We start from the raw sequence: 19,599 nt of genomic DNA, 5'->3' as shown, positions 1-19,599 counted from the left end.
CCAACATATTTGCATAGCCTTGACAACGAAGGAATAGAAAAGTATATCCTACCATTGAGCAGCCCGAAATGTATAGGAAAGAAAATCTGCTCCAAGGAGCCATGCTTTAATCTATTTATTAGGGTATTTTAGAAACCTCTCGAAGTCTCTTTTTGGTTAATTCAGAACTTTTATAGATGGAGGAAATGGAGCAAATAGTAGGGAGGGAAGGTTAGTATAGTCAGATGGTTGAGTAGCTACATCTAAAATTCATCAGTTGCGACCCCTTTTCTGAGTTGAATTCAGCCAAAGAGAAGTTTGTGTTCAGATCTCAGTTTAGGGCCAAGGTCATTCCAGAGTCTAGGATATTTTATGTCTAGTGATCTCCCTCCTTGTATATCTTCTGGAAAGATCGTTGGTTGGTGTTGAGTAAAGGGCTCTGGCTGGAGCTTAGCAATGTTCCAGTTTCTCTGTAAAAGCAGGCCTTACCCCACTGTGTTTAGTGGATTTTGCTTAAGATCTTAACTTTAATCCTGGCATAGGCAAGGAACCAAGGGAGGGTTTGATTGCATTTCTTGAGTGAAGGATAAGCCAAGATCTGGCTGCCTTACTAAAGTCTTTGGAACTCAGCCATGTCTTTCTTGGAGACGGTCGAGAAACTTATAGTGCAGTAATCAAGGCATGCATGGCTCTCACAAGCTCAACCCTCCAGCGTCAGCGTGGATAAGAGAAGGGATTTTTTAAAGGAGAGCTGCATATTCACACCCTTTTCCACTGCGTTGACCTTGGGACAAAGGCGAGGATGAGATTAAAAAGAATGCCCAGATTCCTTACTTGGAAAGGTGGAGGGGAGGATTCAAGGCTTGAGGGCAAGCAAAGGATGAAGAATTGGACTCTGTGTTTCTTGCTCAATAGAGAAATGTTTTTTTTTTATCATTCATGAACAGGAAGCTCTCAGTGATCTAGTGGAACATTTTCCAGGCAGACATGGATTTTTGTGTCATCAGCAATCCTGCTGAATTTTAAGCCATGGGGCATATGTAGATATTAAATAGGGGCCCTAGAGGGATGAGGCTTGAATGCAACGTAGTATTGGACTTGTAAGCAAGCGGACTGATCCTTTTGGCTATATTTGGTGATGAATGATTCGACTCGATGCAGTGCAGGTCCAGATATAGCTGCCGAAGTTTGAGCCTTTTAAGCAGGATTGTTAGTTCAATAGCCTAAAAAGCAGAAGAGAGCCTAATGAGTATAAGGGCGGTTTTGTTGTCCTGGTCAATAGAGAAAAGGACCTCTTCTCTCATATCGATAAGGCAAGGTTCAGTGCCTTTTAAGTTTAGAATCCTGACTGCTGGTCGTGAAGGAGGATGTTGAGGTCTGGTCCCTCTTGTAGTTGTCCTGTCGCCGCGTTCTGCTTGAAGTTTACTGAAGAAAAGAGGTTGGATAATTATGAGTTTGGTATTGAGTTATTTGCCACTTTGAAATCATAAAAGTTTGTTTTTGGTGATTTGGGATTGGAAAATGATTGTGCAAAACTTCTGGCTTGGCTGAAAAGAAGTAGTCACCATTCTTGGGGATTTTTGTCCTCGGGGAAAGTATAGCAATTAGCTATGAGGGTTTCTAAGACATTGTCATGGCTTCTGTCTTTCTGATGTTTGTGTAAATAAACTGAAATTCACTTCATTACACAAGAATCTCTGTTCTAAAGCCCATCTATGAAGATGGAAGCCTTTATATTAACTGGAGCTTCAGCAGCACATCTCCAATTACTTTACATATAATTTCCATTTAACCGTCCTTAATCACTCTACAACTCCCTAATTTTTAGTGGGCTACTTAATTGCTCCTGCTCTTCCATTAATAACTCAAATTTGCAATTTAAACTTTAATTAAGCCACTCCACCAGCAGGAACTCACCACATCCTCTTATTACCACCAGGTAAAATGCCTGAATGCAAAAATGTAAGCATATAAAAATTACTCCTCCTTCTGCTTGATGTTTACTGAGGAAAAGAGGTTGGATAATCTGAAAAATCAAATAACAATCTGTCTCCCAGCTATCTTGTTGACCACATATCATGTTATGCAGAATCACGTAACATTTGATCCGCTAATCAAAACCATTATGTACCAATTCAGATGTTAGTTTTATTTTTACCTGCTAGGTCTATTCCATTGGGCGTCTTACCATCTGTCATTCTGTCCTCGACCTTACTTCTTGATGTGACGCTCTATTGCAACAAAAGAAGAGAACTGGGTAATCACTCTATTGTATAACTCTTTAGAGTCGGTCTAATAAAATCTTGCTACCTGTTGAACAGATGCAACTCCAGGAAAGGGCATAGTTTCTGCCTTGTGCATTTTTTTTCTTTCCATTTTTAGTACATCTTTTTAGAGATGGTCCAAGGTAATCAGGATGCTGTTGATGGGAGGCTTTAAATGTAACGGTGACCAGTTTAAATTTGGAGGATAATGGGATGTGGTGAAAGATGGGAAGGTTTCAGATGAAATTTGTAGAAAGACTAAGATGGCTGAAATTCCATGCTATGGATCCAAGGAAGGAGATTCACTTGGGCAATCATTTGTGGTAAAATATGGTAAGTTATTAAAATGACCTTGGAACTTCGTATGGGAGAAATGTTGCTAATGAGATATGATTGGGCCCATGGACATAGATGCACATACAAGTAATTGATATGGAAAACAGTATTATGACGCTGTGCCAATGGTGTAAACATGACATGGCCTGTTGAAGTCTGTTAAGGTTTGTATATCATACCTCAGTTGGGATAGCATTGGCAGTGGCAAAATGTGAGGTAGGGTTTATTTAACCTCAGCTTAGCTTTGTCTCCTGAAGCATCATGGTGACCACAAGTAGCAGGCCCCGCCACTTATCCATATTATTAGATGACGTTTCTGCAAACAGACCAAGGGTGCATGTCATTGCAATGAACAATTCAATCCCACATCAGCGTGGTATCATCCACCTGGAGATACAATTGATGCTTGATAAAACACCCATGGATAGACTGGGCTTTCATTCCCTACATATGTACTGCTGTAGCAACTCCTACACAAAGACTGTTTCAAAAGAACCCCTTAGTATGATGTGCCCTGCAACATGTCTAGGACATGGCAAACACTCTTATGAGCACCATAGCAGTGCAGGGTGGTAAAGTTACACCCTTTTACAGCATGTTTGGAATTTCCATCTGTGGTTGTTCTTAATGTGTGCAGCATTGCAGCTGGTGATATGATGTGACATGTAACCAGCAGGGGGGATATGAAGCCGATCACCTCCATTTCATTCAGTTCTCTTCTTCACCCTCTAAGCATATGCAGAAGAGAAGTCCTGTGCATGATGAATGCTTACCTTTTTGGTCTGTACCATAAATGTGTTCCTTTGTGTGACTGAAAGTAACATTTCCCCAGTTCTCAGTTTCAGTATAATAGGCAGAGAATTTAATTAATCAGTATTAACCTTGAGCTATTCCACCATGTGACACTATTGTTACTGTGCAGTGAACAGCTTGCTGCTTTCTGCTTTAGGCCAGAGTGGCTGGGCCTATTGTACTAGAATGTCATCTTTTGTGCACGAATGAGCGTTTCACTTTTTAAATGCAGGCATCATACCGGTTGCCATCTGACTGATATTTACTGCCTTTGTGTATGCATTGACCTATGTGAATCTGCTTGTGGAGCCGGTGTCACTTTTCTCGAATTCTTTGGCTGCCGTATGCACCACCTGCATTCTTAGGGCCTGTGTAAGGACACATTGGTTTGTTTAGTATTTGGAAGTTCCAGGCAGCAGTAGTTTGTGGAATGAACTCATTTGATGTGTTAAATATGTGCTTGTATCCGTCATTGCTGGAGTTCTGTAGCTTCTCGAGGTATTTGTTTTTCTCTAATTGTATTAGCTGTCCATGGAATACGTGAGTTGCAATACAATGCCAGGGTTGCACTCCAAGGGCCAGATGTATGACCAATTTTAGCATGCGCAAAAGGGTTAGTGACCTGTTTGCCATGCTAAAATTGGAATGGCGGTGTACTAACACAATTTTGCGAATCGCAAATGAATTGCGACTCGCAAGAAAATGTTTAGAGACTCGCTATTTGGAAGGGGCATTCTATTCCAAATAGCGACTCTCTAATCCATGTACAAATGTTTTGCTGCCGCAATTGCGGTTGCAAAACACTCTCAAATTACCACCCTCTTCAAGAGGGTGTTAAAGGAGTCGCAAATGGGAAGGGGTCTCCATAGGACCCCTTCCCCTTTGTGACAAGCCCTGAATTTTTTTTTTTTAAGGGCAGGCGTCTCCGGGACCACTACCTGCACTTCAAAAATGAAACAAAAACGTTTCATTTTCTTCTTTTTACATGCATACCGTTTTCCTTTAAGGAAAATGGGCTGCATTAAAAAAAAAATGCTTTATTACAAAAAGCAGTCTCAGACATGGTTGTCTGCTGAGCCCAGCAGGCCACCATACCTGGGAGGGCCTGCCATTCCCAATGGTCTCTCAAATTGTGAGAGTCTCATTAATATTCATGGCCCTCGCAATTTGCGACCCCATTGGGAATCGCAAACCGTGTTAAACACACTGTTGTAAATCAAGTTTTGTGAGTCGCAAATGCCAACGCAATTTGCGAGTCGCAAAATTGCTGGTTGTCCATCTGGACCCAAATGTTCTGCATTACTTTAGTGTGCTATCTGGCAGGTGTGGATTGTTTTGGCTTAGGTTAGGAGAGCTATAATTGGATCGAATGCATCATGTGGTGGGTGTAAAATGACTGATATGTATTATACTGGAGATTGAGCAGAATTAGACTTGCATGTACGAAGGCTGATTTCTTCAGGTCTGACATATTGAATGTGTAGGAGTCCATGGCACTCCTGAATACATGTGCTCTGATGTGTGTGGGCTGAGATGGTTGCTTCGCCCATTCCTTCTTACTTGTGGCAGCTAGATCCTGCCTTTGGCTCAGGACCTACACTGGCCATAGTGCCTTCAGTGGTGAAGATGTACATTTGAAGTTGTTGAAGACGTGTCACCTGGCAGTGCAGTTATAAAATGGTGATTAGCAGGTAGGCAAATGTTATTAGAATATACTGCGATATGATTCATAAGAAATACTAAATGGGTGCTGCAATATTGAGTCAGGAAACTTGTGTCAGATTGTTGTTGGATGCAGTATACTGTCTTGTGTACCGTGGAAGTGTGACTGAAGCACAAACGAGTTTTACGTAAGCTTTTTATATTTTTGTTATGGTGATACTTGGTTGTCTGACAATGTGTGTTTTGTAATCTGAACTTTCTGTTGGCCTTGACTACTCAGCAAGTGAAGCACACTCTAAAAATTATGTAGTGTTCCTTATATTTGAGGGCTGATGTGTATATCTACACATAGGGGACTTCACTTAGCTGGGAATTAAATTTTTCTAGTTGGTCCTGGGTGGGGGTGTTGAAGGGGCAGTTTTTATTAAAATATTTGTTTTGGTGCACAATGTGACTTGACTGCCTCACTACATTGTCTTGTCGTTTGCATTAGAATATTTCCTGTAGCTCCTTACTGGCCTGATGTCATGTTAGTGCATTTATCTGGGAGGAAAACTATATGCCAATATTTGGACACTCCAATTTTTTCATTTAGTTCTCCCACAGTTTACTGGATCGTAGGCAATGTATCCCCATGTCAATTAGCTGAATACAACTGTTGAATAATAAGTAATGGGGGTCACTCAATAATTGAGTTCTAGATTAATATTTTTATTTTAAAAAAAATAGCTGTACAGAGTCAATACCATAAAGGCTCTCAGATGCAAAGTTATACAGAAAATGCAAAATTAAGAACACCATTCTAAGTCTCAAATAAGTAAAATTAGAAAGAAATCAGACAGCCCCCAAAGTATAACAGGAAAGTCTTATGGCTCACCATCAAAATCAAGGGGTTGTTCTACAAAGTTCTTGCACAGTAAACTAGGAAAACTGCAAAATCATTATTGTGTGAGCAAAAGTATTATTTCTTAAGCAAATCAGAATACAAAGAAAAGTACATATCAGTTCCTTAACACATAAGCAGCATTCGAGTCAACACCCTCTATGCTAATGTCATCTGGAGATGTCAATGTTTCATATTAGTTAGAACAATAGGAACTTCCCTCAATGAATGGATCCAGTATGAAAACAATCAATTTATAAGATTTGTTGCAATCTTACATCCACACCACAGCACGTTCCACACTAGCAAGACAGCTATGATTTGATTTGAGGATGTATAAAGCGCAGCAGTCACCCGAGGGCATCAAGGCGATAGAGATCAGCCGTCCATACCCAGGAATCTAGAACGGGCCAAAAGCTAGATGCTAGACCGTGAAAAGCCAGGTTTTAAGAGCCTTTCTAAAGGGGAGCAGAAGGGGGATAGATCTAAGAGCAAGGGGCAGGGAGTTCCAGAGCTTACTAGCTGCCACCGAGAATGCTCTGTCCCCCCCACTTCTTCTTCTTAGTTCTTGCTACAACCAGTTTCATTTGAAGCGAGGAGCGCAGTGGTCTAATAGAAGAATGCCACTTGAACATAGTCTTCAACCTAGATGGATAGGAAGCATGCAACGATTTATAGACCATACAGAGTGATTTTAAGCTAATGCATTGTTCAATGGGGAGCCAGTGCAGGACCTCCAGTCCCTTCCTGGCAGATTGTTTCCTAGGAATGTCCAAAAATGAGCTTGCCAATGCATTCTGCATTACTTGGAGTTTGTGCTGCAGGTTCTTGATCCTTTTGTAAAGCACTCTGATATCCTTCGGAATCTTGTTTGCGCTATATAAAACTTTATAAATAAAAATAAATAAATAAAAAATAAAGTCTAAACCAAAGCCAGTGCAACCTGGATCCAAGCTGGTTGTTGGATAAAAGGAAAGATGTTTTTTAACATCCTTATAAGCCAAGAGCATGTTGAGATGGTGCGATTCATTTGGCTATTAAAGTTAAGTTCAGTATCCAACAGGACTCCAAGGTTTTTAGCCTTTCCTTTTTTTAAACTTTTTTTTTTATTAGCAGCACGAAAATGAAAGAAAATAAACCAAATAGAACAAAACAGATCAGGGAGGATACAATTTAACAGCAGTGTAGCAGAATGAATGTGTTAACAATTATTTCATGGTCATGTTAAATTCAGGAGATACAGGAGATTTATCAGAAAATGATAAAAAAAAAGAAAGAAAGGCAAAGAGAAGATACAAAGACAAAAAGAAAAATACAAGGTTAGCATTTTACATTTTGAATTTTAAATAAATTTAAAATAATTTTTAATAAAATTGCCCCAGATTTTTTGAAATTTGCATAAAGACCGGACACCTCTGAGCCTAGCCAGAGCCGCCTCCATGCCGTTAATTTCATTAACCATAGACCACCATTCCATTAAATGTGGAGGCTGTGGGGAAATCCAGGCACGAGCGATGGTTTATTTAGCACACGATAATAAAATGGTAATTAAGGCCTATTGAGGAAGGGTAACATCGTGTATGTCTAAAAGTACAGTTGGAGCAGAGAGAAGAGGAGGCCTAGCCAATTTCATTTTCATGACCTTGTCCAGAGCAAACCAGAACTCCTTTAACATCGAGCAAGAAAACAACATATGTACTAGATTAGCACCTACAAGATCGTATTTAGGGCACGGTACGGTCATTAAATGAAGCATTTGCCGAACACTTAAGAATCACTTCAAGGGTGTAGTATAACATACACGTGGTTTTAAATTGTTGCAGTCTTAAGCTCGATAATTGCACAAGATATTTAAGATTCGAAAGAGAGTGGGCAATCTGGTTGGAATTTATCATAAGTCTCAACTTGGAACTCCATTTCTCAGCTAATTTAGAGCAATCACTTGTCTTGTATGAAATAAGACAACTGTACCCTTCACTGATTAAAGATTTCGTCTTAGAAGAATAAAAACAGTTCCTAATGTCGGAGTCTGAGATATCGAGAATTTTCATCTTACGTATCAAAAAATCATGGATTTGGATATACTTAAACCTCATTTCCTCGGTCGAATTATATAAATTTTTGAGTGCAACAAAATCTAAAAAGCCATGAGAGCCATAAAGGTCCCCCAATGCAACAATTCCATGAGCAGACCATATATTTGCCCAACCATCGTTGAAAATACCGGGAAGACCCGGATTTCCCCAGAGCCGTAATTTAGAATGAAAAAAATACGTTTTACAAGAAGACAACATATTGAACCAAATCTTGGCTGTATCTCTAGCGGTCTTAAATTTAACTCTTTTGTAATAGTTTGGGTCAATCAGTCTTAACAAAAACATTTTTGAGTCTGAATTTAACATAATGGTATGAAAAAAAATTGCGTATTTGAATTAAGCAAGGAGCGCAAACGACCAATAACAGTAGCCCAAAAGTATCATTTAAAATCTGGAAAATTAAGTCCCCCCCGTATCTAAAGAGCCCTTAAGTAACATCAAAGATCTGCGCACCTTCCTATATCCCCAAATGAAACTACTGAACATTCCATCAAGTTTAAAAAAAAAAGGAATTATTAAGTGCCAAAGGTAGAAGAAATTTCGGAAGTATTTACATTTTAATCAGGTTGATTCTGCTGATAATATTTAAAGGGAGTTTGTGCCATTTCATAGTCTGGCAGGCTGTGGAGTTTTAGAGCTCCACGGAACATGCTGGTATGCTATTTCTCAGCAAAGTAAACCGCATGAAAGTAGCAGGCATCTTGGAAGGATAAAAGGAAGAGTAGCCTTGCTTAAAATTGATCACATGGCCTGAGTTCCCACTTGGCGAACACAACAAGCGCACCAACCCAATGTGCTATAGGATACCGATGTTCCATACTATGGGTCAATAGCAGGGCTAACCTTGGCACTGGTATGAGCGCCACTGTTCAAGAAGGCATCAAGTAACTGGCAGAACTAATTTTGATAGAACCAAGTGCCCAAGGGTAGCAGGTGGAGAGCAGATCATGGGCACAGAGCAAAAGGGGAAGAGAAACTAGACATGTTGCTTGCATATCCTAGAAATAGCAGAAGCGAGGCGCAATGCGCTATAAAGCACTATATGTCTGACTTCCAAACCATCACTGTTATCACAGAATTTGGAACAACATATTCATTGCCATGTGCTCGGGAAGGAGGAAGTCCGCCCTTTCTGAACCTAGCTGTTAGTTCGTCTTACAGTCAATCAATCAGTGGTACATTTCTAGAGCGTTTCTGGTCACCCGTTAGGGTATGCAGGTGTTGGGAAACCCTATTCCATCTCCTATGAACTAGCAACGCCATTTAACAGGAGCCCAAAGTAAGATTTTAGCAGGGCTCTGTGCTTTCATCATAAATATGGGGTCCATTTAAATAAATGTGGAAAAATACTAGCTGTAGCATCGTCTTTTGCTTGTTGTAAAAATAATTGTGGATAAATGCAGATAAAATGTCCAAAAAATAAATATGGATAAATACAGACGGAAATGGTAAAAAAATAAATACCATAAAACCGGGAGCCCTATTTGTGATTAACCACTATTTGTGTTTTATTTATATTTAGCTTGTATCCTGAGACGACTTCAAATCTGTTGGCCTCAGCCGTTATACCCTCTTAACGCCTCTACGACATTGGTAGAATATATAGCAATATCGTCCGCATAAGCGGTGATTTTCAAAAAATGCGGGCCAGACCTAAATGGAATTATTCGGGACTGCAGCTGAAGAGCAGAAAGAAATGGTTCCATTGTTAGGGCAAACAGCAGGGGTGACAACGGGCACCCCTGCCGAGTGCCCCTAGAGATAGCAAAAGTGGACGAAGACAAACCGGCATAACTAATGCTAACTGTGGGTCTATCATATAGGGCTCGTATCCAGCTGGCAAATTGGCCCCTAAATCCTATAAAGGACATGACAGACCAAAGATAGTCCCACCCCACTCGGTCGAAAGCTTTCTTGGCATTCAATAAAAATCATACCTAGTGGGGTGGACTCTATCTCAGCCATGTCAAAAGCAGTAATAGCTGTGTTAATATGGGTCGTTGTGTCCCTACCCAATACGAATCCATGTTGCGAGTTTACAATCTTGGGAATAAACGGAGCCAATCGACTTGCTAAAATTTTGGCGAAAACCTTGGCGTCGGCGTTAATAAGTGAAATGGGTCTATAAGACCCACACTCGTCTGCCGGTTTGCCTTTTTTTTTATAAAAAAAAAACACTTTTCGCTATGTTTCAAGAGTTAGGGGCCATCCCAGTTTCCCCTATAGACTGAATTACCAAAGAAAAGAGCGGGATTAGTTCCTCAGTGCATATTTTATAAAGTTCTACTGGAAGAGTATCTTCCCCCGCTGCTTTTCCCGATGGTAACGATAAGATCGCTTGTCTGATCTCTAACAGAGTGATCTCCTCCGATAATTGCTCTAATCCAGGTGTATTATATTTTTCCTTAATGTTGGTGTCCAAGTAGTCTAAAATATCCAAAGCACAAGGTTGAATCTCAGGGGTATATACGATGTTGTAGAATTCAACAAATTGGGCTGTGCTGGTTGATTTAATGTAACATCATTAGGGCCTCTAATACTTTTAATAAGGGTCTGGGCTCTATCATCCGCCACTTTATAGGCCAATATTTTTCCGATTTTATCTCCCCCTTCATAGTGAGAAATGTTTTATTTATGTAGCTTGGCACTACTCTTTTCAATAAAAATTGTTTTTAGATTTGACTTAAGAGACTCAAGTGTTAGTCCCAATTCTGCCACATTGGGGGAACCAATTCGTAAAGCATCGGCCAAGAGTAATTCTTGAGCCAAAATGCTAGATATCAACTTTGTATTAATATTCCAGCGATCCAAGTTCTGCTTAAGAACGTATTGTTGAGTCAACCCCCTAAAACTGGCCTTACAAGCATCCCAAACAATTATATGAGACGCGGAGTGAAGATTAATTTTGATAAATTCACAAAGATGTAATTTAAGCTGTGAAATATAGCCTGCGTCAGAGAGTAAATGACGAGGATAAGAAAACATTCTTGGGGCCACTTGAGCTTGTGAGTTGTTAAATACCAGTAAGATTGGATTATGGTCCGAAGAGTTCCGGGGGCAGATCTCCATGGAACTGGTTTGTATTATATTATCAGTTGCCCAGGCCATATCAATACGGGAACATAATTTGTGGGGCGCAGAATAATACGTGTTACCAGATATATTAGGACGGAGGAAGCGCCATATATCTTTAACATTATGTATCCGACTAATGTCTAAAATTGTAGCACGGACTTTACTCATGCGCTGAAAAGCGCCCTGTCTAGTGGTATCCTGCTGATAGTCCATGATACAATTAAAATCCCCCATGATAATAAGTTCCCCTTCCCACCCCAAAAGCTCCATGTTCAATTGGTCAAAAACAGAGTCATCATCAATGTTTGGTCCATAAATCACACAAAGTACGTATTTACAGTTCCCTATAGATACTTGCGCAATAGCCCACCAACCATTTTAATCTGACGCAGTTTTAAAAGTTTCTATTCTGAATCATCTATCTTTAAGGATAGCAACTCCTTTAATTGAAACATGTTGTGTAGAGCAGATTATAACATCGTAACCCAAATGACACTAACTTCCTATCTTTATAGGCAATATGTGTCTCTGATAGAAAAACTAACTGTGGGTCATAGAGTCTAAGCTCTTCAGAGACGAGTCGTCTTTTATTCTTACTATTAAGACCCGAAACATTCCATGCTTAGCATTTTAATTTATACATTTCAAAACATAGATTGCACAGATTCTGCCATTCTGCTCACTGAAAAACCATAAGAACTCCTTTCCATCATATTGAACAATTTTCCAAATCGTGCTGTTACTTTTAGCATTTTTACCCCCCCGCACAAACCCACCCTCGGAGAGCCTAAACCCGCCCCCCACCCCCCTCTCCCTCGCCCCAGGACGGGGAGGGAAACCCCTCTGCAACTGCTGCCGCTGGAGAAACAGCTCGAAGAGAAGCAAGCTAAGGACTACCTAGCCACCCCACTTCTTTTCTGAAATAAAGAAAAAAGAAAGGGGGTAAAAAAAAGACAAAGACAGACTAAGTAAAAAAAAGATTCCTGACCTAGTTCCCCAAAGACTAATATGTGACCCGTAACCAAACTTGGAGAGCACACTCTCTGCTTCCTACTCATCAGTAAAAAAATAAGTATGACCTCCCTTAATGACTTTAAGGCGGGCCGGTTCCTGTAAAAACAATTGCCCTCCAATAGATTTGAAAGGATCAATGAGTTTCCTTAACTTCCATCTCCTAGCCATGGTAGCTTTACTCAGATCGGAACGTAAGAATAAAGACGGTACACAGTCAAAATATCGAGTTGTAAATATCGAGCTACACAAATATCGAAGGTAAAGAATATCGATGTCAAGAATATCGTTGGACAGAATATCGACACTAAGGTAAGTAATATCGATTTTTTTTTTTATATCGATGTAAGTAATATCGAAGTCAGTAATATCGATATCAAACATATCGATGTTAGTAATTTCGATGTTACTAATATCGATATTTGTACTATTGTTATGTATTTAATATGTATGTGTTATATGTTTTTTGTTAAGTATTTTACTTGTTTTAAGTTATATCTGAACTATTTTCATATATTTATGATATTTTTAAGTCAATTTAATGTTTTAGTACCGGAGCGGGTTGTGGGTTTATAGGGGAATAGGGTGGGAAGTAATTTAATTATATTAAATTAATTATTAATTTTTAGGAATTATAAATTAATTTTAATTATTTGTTGCTTTTAAGTTCTGTAGCGGGTAGTGGGTTTATAGGGGAATTGGGTGGGAAGTATTTTAATTGTACTTAAGTAATGAATTATTTTTATTTATTGGTATAGATAAATTATGTATTTTTAATTAATTATTAATTGGCAATTAATAATTTTAATTGTTAATTAATTGTTTAATTGGTCATTCATTTTTGTAATTGGTAGTTAATGTTTGTAATTGGTACTTAATGTTTGTAATTGGTAATTAATGTATTTAATTTGTAATTAATTTTTGTAATTGGTAATTAATTTATTTAATTGTTAATTAAAACATTTTTTATTGGAAAGTATTTGTAAATAATTAGTAATTAATGTGTTATAAAAAGTCTTTTTTGTATACAAATAATTTTATTGTTTTATAATTGGTAATCAATTAATATTTTTTTTGTTTTTTACAGTATTTTATTGCTTAATATTTCTTATTTGGTAACTATTATTTTTTAATTAATATTTGTTGTTAATTTATTGTTAATTATTTATTCAAATCTATTTTTCTTAATATTAATGGGTATTTTGAAATGATGTTTAGTTATTTAAAAATGTAAATATTAATACATTTAAATATAACAATTATTTCTAAGTATGTTATATTTAATTTTCATGGTATCCAATTCTTTACTTACTGTTGTACTCTCTGAAGTGGGAATAGTAATTTTTACCCCTACGCTATCCAACGCTTTCCCTACTGTTGCACTCTCTGGAGTTGGAATAGTAATTTTTACCCCTACGCTATCCAGCGCTTTCCCTACTGTTGCACTCTCTGGAGTTGGAATAGTAATTTTTACCCCTACGCTATCCAACGCTTTCTCTACTGTTGCACTCTCTGGAGTTGGAATAGTAATTTTTACCCACCCGCTATCCAACGCTTTCCCTACTGTTGCACTCTCTGGAGTAGGAATAGTCATTTTTTCCCTTACGCTATCCAACGCTTTCCCTACTGTTGCACTCTCTGGAGTGGGAATAGTAATTTTTACCCCTACGCTATCCAACACTTGCTCTACTGTTGCACTCTCTGGAGTTGGAATAGTAATTTTTACCCACCCGCTATCCAACGCTTTCCCTACTGTTGCACTCTCTGGAGTAGGAATAGTCATTTTTTCCCTTACACTATCCAACGCTTTCCCTACTGTTGCACTCTCTGGAGTGGGAATAGTAATTCTTACCCCTACGCTATCCAGCGCTTTCCCTACTGTTTCACTCTCTGGAGTTGGAATAGTAATTTTTACCCCTACGCTATCCAACGCTTTCCCTACTGTTGCACTCTCTGGAGTGGGAATAGTCATTTATACCCCTACGCTATCCAACGCTTTCCCTACTGTTGCACTCTCTGGAGTTGGAATAGTAATTTTTACCCCTACGCTATCCAATGTTTTCTTTACTGTTTCACTCTCTGGAGTGGTAATAGTAATTTTTATTTTTATGCTATACAATGTTTTCCCTAATTTTGTATTTTCTGGAGTGGGAATAGTAATTTTATGTTTTATGCTACCCAATGTTTTTAATACTGTAGTTTTTTGGGACTTTAAATAGTTTTATTTATTATTTAGAATGAATTTAAATAATGTATTATGTTAATAATTTTAAAAATATTGAAAGTATATTGAATTTTATTAATTTATTAAAAATAATTATTTACTTTTTTATGTAATTATTTTATGTGTGGAGATCTAATAATAAGTTATAGTATTTTAAACAATTTATAAGTAATTAAAGTAATTATTAAAATGTATTAAGTAAATATATAATATATATTTTACACATGTGTTTAATTAGTGTTATATTATTATATATCTATTATTTATTAATTTTAAACATTACTAAATATTTTTAACAATGTTTATTTTATTTATTAGTATTATTTACTTTATTTCACACATTATATTTTAACAGATATAAAACGATATTTTTAATTACGATATTTTTAACATCAATATTTTTGTTTCGATATTTTTGTACTTACCATGTTGTAAATAGGATGTCGATATACTTGCCTTCGATATTCCAGCGTCGATGTTTCTGTAGGTCGATATTTTGTCTGTCGATATTCTGTCATAGATCCAATAAAGACATATTCTCAATTGTAATAGGAGAATTGGGACGTGCTTTCAGAGACACTGCCTGCCTTAAAAGAAAATCACCAAAATAAATAAGGAAGGGCCTAGGAAATGTGCTCTCCTTGTTCCTCTGAACTAAAGGGAGGCGGTGATCTCTTTGAACCTGAGAGTCCCTGTCCCAATCAGCTAGGTCTGGGAAAGCCTTATGTAGTAGCTTAACCAGATAAGCCCTTGCGTCTGACCCTTCAGCACCCTCAGGGATGCCAAAAAGTCTTAGATTCAATCGCCGTTGGCGATTTTCTAAATCTTCCACCTTCAGCTGTAGGGCTGTAATCTGGGCATCATGCTGATTCAAAGAGGATTCGGTACGGACAGACCCCTCTTCTATATTTACCACCCTTTGTTGGAGATCCTCAATGTCCTGTGAGATCCCCCCTAATTTGGAAGTCATCTCCAATAATGAGTTCTGTAATTTGGTATTGTCCTCTCGCAATTGCAAAAAATGCTCCTGTGCATCCGCACGATGATTGGTTAGAGTTTGCAAAATGATATTGAAAGGAGATCAAGTAGATTCCTGTTCTCCAGAAGTGCCTGACCGAGAGGTATAAGTTGATATTGCTGCATCATCAATCACAGATACTGGTGGACCAGATGAGTGACCGGATAGGTCCGGAGGAGTAGAATAAACTGTGGACACTATTAAAGTAGATTCTGTAAGTGCAGCTGGCGACCTAAAGGGAGCCGAGTTGAGACCAGCAGATGGAAGCACTGATTCAGCCCCCAGGACTGGTGGAGACAGGCGAGATACAGAACAGCTTTTCAAAGGCTCAGATACTGGTGGGCTTTTACCTGACAGCCGTAAGGTCATATTCTTAACAAGCCCTTTAGCCTGGATCCATTTCCTGAGGAGACTTTTATCAGTGAGAAGAGTCTTTTTAGAAACGGGAGCAGAAATAATAGTTGGTAAGCCCTCCGTTGTGACTGTTCTCCCTTTCTTACTCTTCATCTTTGCTTTTAGTTTAGCTCTATCCCTTCGGCCTGCCAGAAACTTGGCGGTATCTGAAGGAGTACCGATCGCAGGATTGACAGTTTCTCCTTCCTCCGCATCATCTACCTCCTCGTATTCCTCATTAGAGCAATCTCCCTCTAATTCCTCGACCCCCACGCCGGGGGGGAGGGAGGCAGTCGAGACATCACCAACCAAAGTATTATCCGAACATGCAAACTCTAGAGCCAATGACTCTTCTGTGGTCGATCCATTATCAACCATGTTGGCAATCCCCTCATTCATGTGCTCAGCCAACGGTCCAGCAACCACACCAGAAGAAGCGGCGTCGCCGTTACCATCAATCCCGGTCGTAGTGGCAAGATTATCACCGGTTTCAATAAGAGTTACATTGTTTCCATCATGATCTGCACCCGGCAATTTTATACTGTTTCCACTGTTATCCACGCCGCCTAAGTGAAACCCTTTTTTATTGGTACCGTTAGGCAGAGCAGGCACAATTGCATCTGGGATGATAAGGACAGGAGGGCGCAATACTTGTTTACTAGCTCCGGGGACCCCCGCAGATGATTTTGCTGGGACCGTAGCAGAGAAAGCAAATGAGGCCCCCCAACAGGCAGAACAGGTGGTGCCATCATCACAGGCGCTGCAGGCACGACAGAAACCGGGGAAGCCACAGTTGATTTCGCCGCCACTGCCTTGTTTGCCCGCGTGGCTCTTGGTGCATTTTTTGGAGCCATTACCTCCAGCGATCTCGGCTCAGAGCTCCTGGTACACGGAGCAGAAATCGAAGTCAGCTGTCCACAGCCCCGACCAGCCGCGCACCGACCCGCGAGCCAAATGCGGGATAGTATGCCGCACAAGCTGCAGGGGGCGCCGAACCAGCCACAGCAGTCGTTGCCTTCCCCAGATCGCCAGTCCGTCCCAGATGCAGAGCCGGTAGCGACCGGGAACAGCCGCAACACCCATGCAAGAGAGCCGCAAGACCGTCCCTGGGATCCCAGCCCAAACCAGCCGCTCCGGACCGCCCGGTATGTATTTTTAGGTAGCTGATTCAATTTTTATTTTTCAATCTTCAGGGACCAGGTCAGAAGAATACCTCGATCATTTCTCTGTATTCTCCCCCCCGAAAATCGCCAAGTGGGGTGGGTCGGTAGGAGCCTTTGGTAGGTTCTTCTTACCCACGCACACAAGGCCCTTTATAATCTAGGACCCGAATGCCTCAACACCCGACTGTCCTTCTACTATCCCACCCGCCAACTAAGATCATCCAATCAAGCCCTCGCCGCAGTCCCGCGCATCCGAAAAACCACCATGGGTGGCAGATCCTTCTCCTTCCTGGCTGCCAAGACCTGGAACTCACTCCCCACCCACCTCCGCCTTACTCAGAATCACATCTCCTTCAGAAAAGAACTGAAAACTTGGCTATTCGATAAACAGTGAACCCCTCCCTCTAGCGCCTTGAGACCCTCTGGGTGAGTAGTGCGCTTAATAAATGCCTGAACTTGAACTTGAACTCTACAGTGTCCTCACTCCGCCATCTTGGACGCCCCGCCGGAAAGCAGGTTTTTAGCCTTTCCATGACAGCATCCCAGGGACTGAGGCCAGAAACTGATAATCCATTTGGATGACCCTGATCCGAATATCATCACTTCGGTTTTATCCCCATTAAGCTTCAAAAAGTTAGTCGACATCCATTCTGCCACTCTGGTCATGCATCCAAGAATATGTTCTGACAACGCGCTTGGCCCTTTAGGGATGGTAACTATAATCTGTGTGTCATCTGCATATGACACCACCTCCAATCCAGATGAGTGGATCACCGATGCTAGGGGTGCCACATACAGATTAAAAAGAGTGGGACTCAGAGAGGATCCCTGTGGGACTCCACAGGGTAGAACATACAAGTCTGATTGGAAAGATTTTGAGTTCACCCTTTGGGATCTCCCTGTCAGGAATGAGGAAAGGAGGGCTAGTGCATGATTTGAGATGCCAAGAATCCGTAATCTGTCCAGCAGCAGAGTAGGTGAAATGGTGTCAAATGCTGCTGACAGACCCAAAAGGATCAGCACCACCCCCGTCCTTCATCCACTGTGTGCTTGATGTAGTCATTGGTTTTAGGAGATATCATGGAACAGAAATGGCATTAATATCAGCCAAACTGCGGTTTCCATGAGCTGTTTATTGAGATGTAGCTCCAGGATTTTTGCTGGGACAGGAAGCAGGGAAATGGAACGGTAGTTTTTGCAGTCCCCACTGTCTAAGTTAGGTTTTTTCAGAAGAGGTCTTATAATGGCCTGGTTCCAGGTTTGAGGATAGATTCCAGAATGAATGATATTATTCATTAATTTGCAGAGGGGTTCTGATATAGTATCAGCAGCCATATGAAGGATTGCAGGTCAACATGCTTCCATAGGCGAGCCTGCATGCGTTCTCAAGAGATATTGTACGAGAAGGAGTGGCGTGAGGTCAGGAAATTTAGCAACAGCTACAGCAGTGTAATTACACATTATGTCATCAGCTAAACTGTGTGCTCTGCGAAGCCTCTAGGGACAAGCCCCCACATGCATCAATCTAGGATTTTGCATTTCTTAAATAGCGAAAATTAAGGAATCGCTATTTAGGAAATGCAAAATCCTATGCATCAAGAAATCCTAAAAGTTTTTAGGATTTCTTAATTTTCGGAAATTGCGATTCCTTAATTGTGAATCGCAATTAAGGAATGGCATTACATTGATTCCTATGGGCCTAGAGGCCCATAGGAATCAATGCCGTTTTGCATTTTTTTTTTTGCGCTCGCAATTTTTTGATGCATTGCAAGGGTGCAGAGGGGGGTCCAAAGGACCCCCCCCTGCACCCCTGCAATGTATTTTCAAGTGCATGTTTCACACACACATGTCCTAAGGACATGTGTGTCTGTAACATGCAAGTTTAAAAAATGCATTTTTTTTGCTTTTTTAAACATTTTCGCAAATTAACACGAGGGTCAACCTCGTGTTAATTTGCACTTCCAATTTCAAAATTCGCTATTTTTTACAAATTGATGCATTGCATTTAAGGAATCGCACAAATGCGATTCCTTAATTGCATTTGCATTTTTAAGAAATGCAAAAAATAGCGAATTGTTTCATGCATCCCAAAAACATATTTAGGAAGTGCAAACGGCCGAATTTACCGATTCGCACCGTTTGCACTTCCTAAATAGGTTGATGCATGTGGGGGAATATGTGTTGCAGGGGGGACTTGGCAGGAGTAGGTGACAGAGATGGCATCCATCTGGTCTAAAATGCGGTTTTACATAGGAAATGTTGCATAACTAAAACACTCTAATAAACACATTTCTAGACAGACGTCACTAGAAACGCATTTCAATTGCAATTATGTTAATTGTCTATATTTGTAAATTCAAGTGTGAAAAGCCATTTTAATCAACATTGTTATTAAGCGTTTCTATTTTGTGTATTAATAGTTTTACAATAATGCTCCTATATTGTACTGTGATTATAGGCAAGCTGTCTGTTAGTGTTCTGGAGTAAATCTTAGTAGTTGTGTTCAAGTAATGCAATTATGTAATGTATAAATGTAGTTTGATGTTTGTGTATGGGCAGTTAAATTGTGTGGGATAGTGATTTGTTTATTTAATTCTATTATTACATCTTTGATAGAGAGGTTTTTCCTCAAAACAGCTGTTTGCTTTGGTACCGTTAAAAAAAAAACCGATGTGATAAAACAAATATTGAACCACATGAAAG

At 39.8% G+C, this 19,599-nt stretch overlaps 1 protein-coding gene across 1 annotated transcript in view; it reads left to right on the top strand.

Annotated features, from left to right (window-relative positions):
- The window catches only part of PGM2 (phosphoglucomutase 2), a 368,921-nt gene that overhangs the window by 189,591 nt on the left and 159,731 nt on the right, over positions 1-19,599 (top strand). The window lies entirely within an intron of this gene.

This window comes from Lissotriton helveticus, chromosome 2_2 (genome assembly GCF_964261635.1).
Source record: "Lissotriton helveticus chromosome 2_2, aLisHel1.1, whole genome shotgun sequence".
NCBI lineage: Eukaryota > Metazoa > Chordata > Amphibia > Caudata > Salamandridae > Lissotriton > Lissotriton helveticus.
Note: the sequence above shows the minus strand (reverse complement) of the source record. Positions and strands in the feature narration are given on the sequence as shown.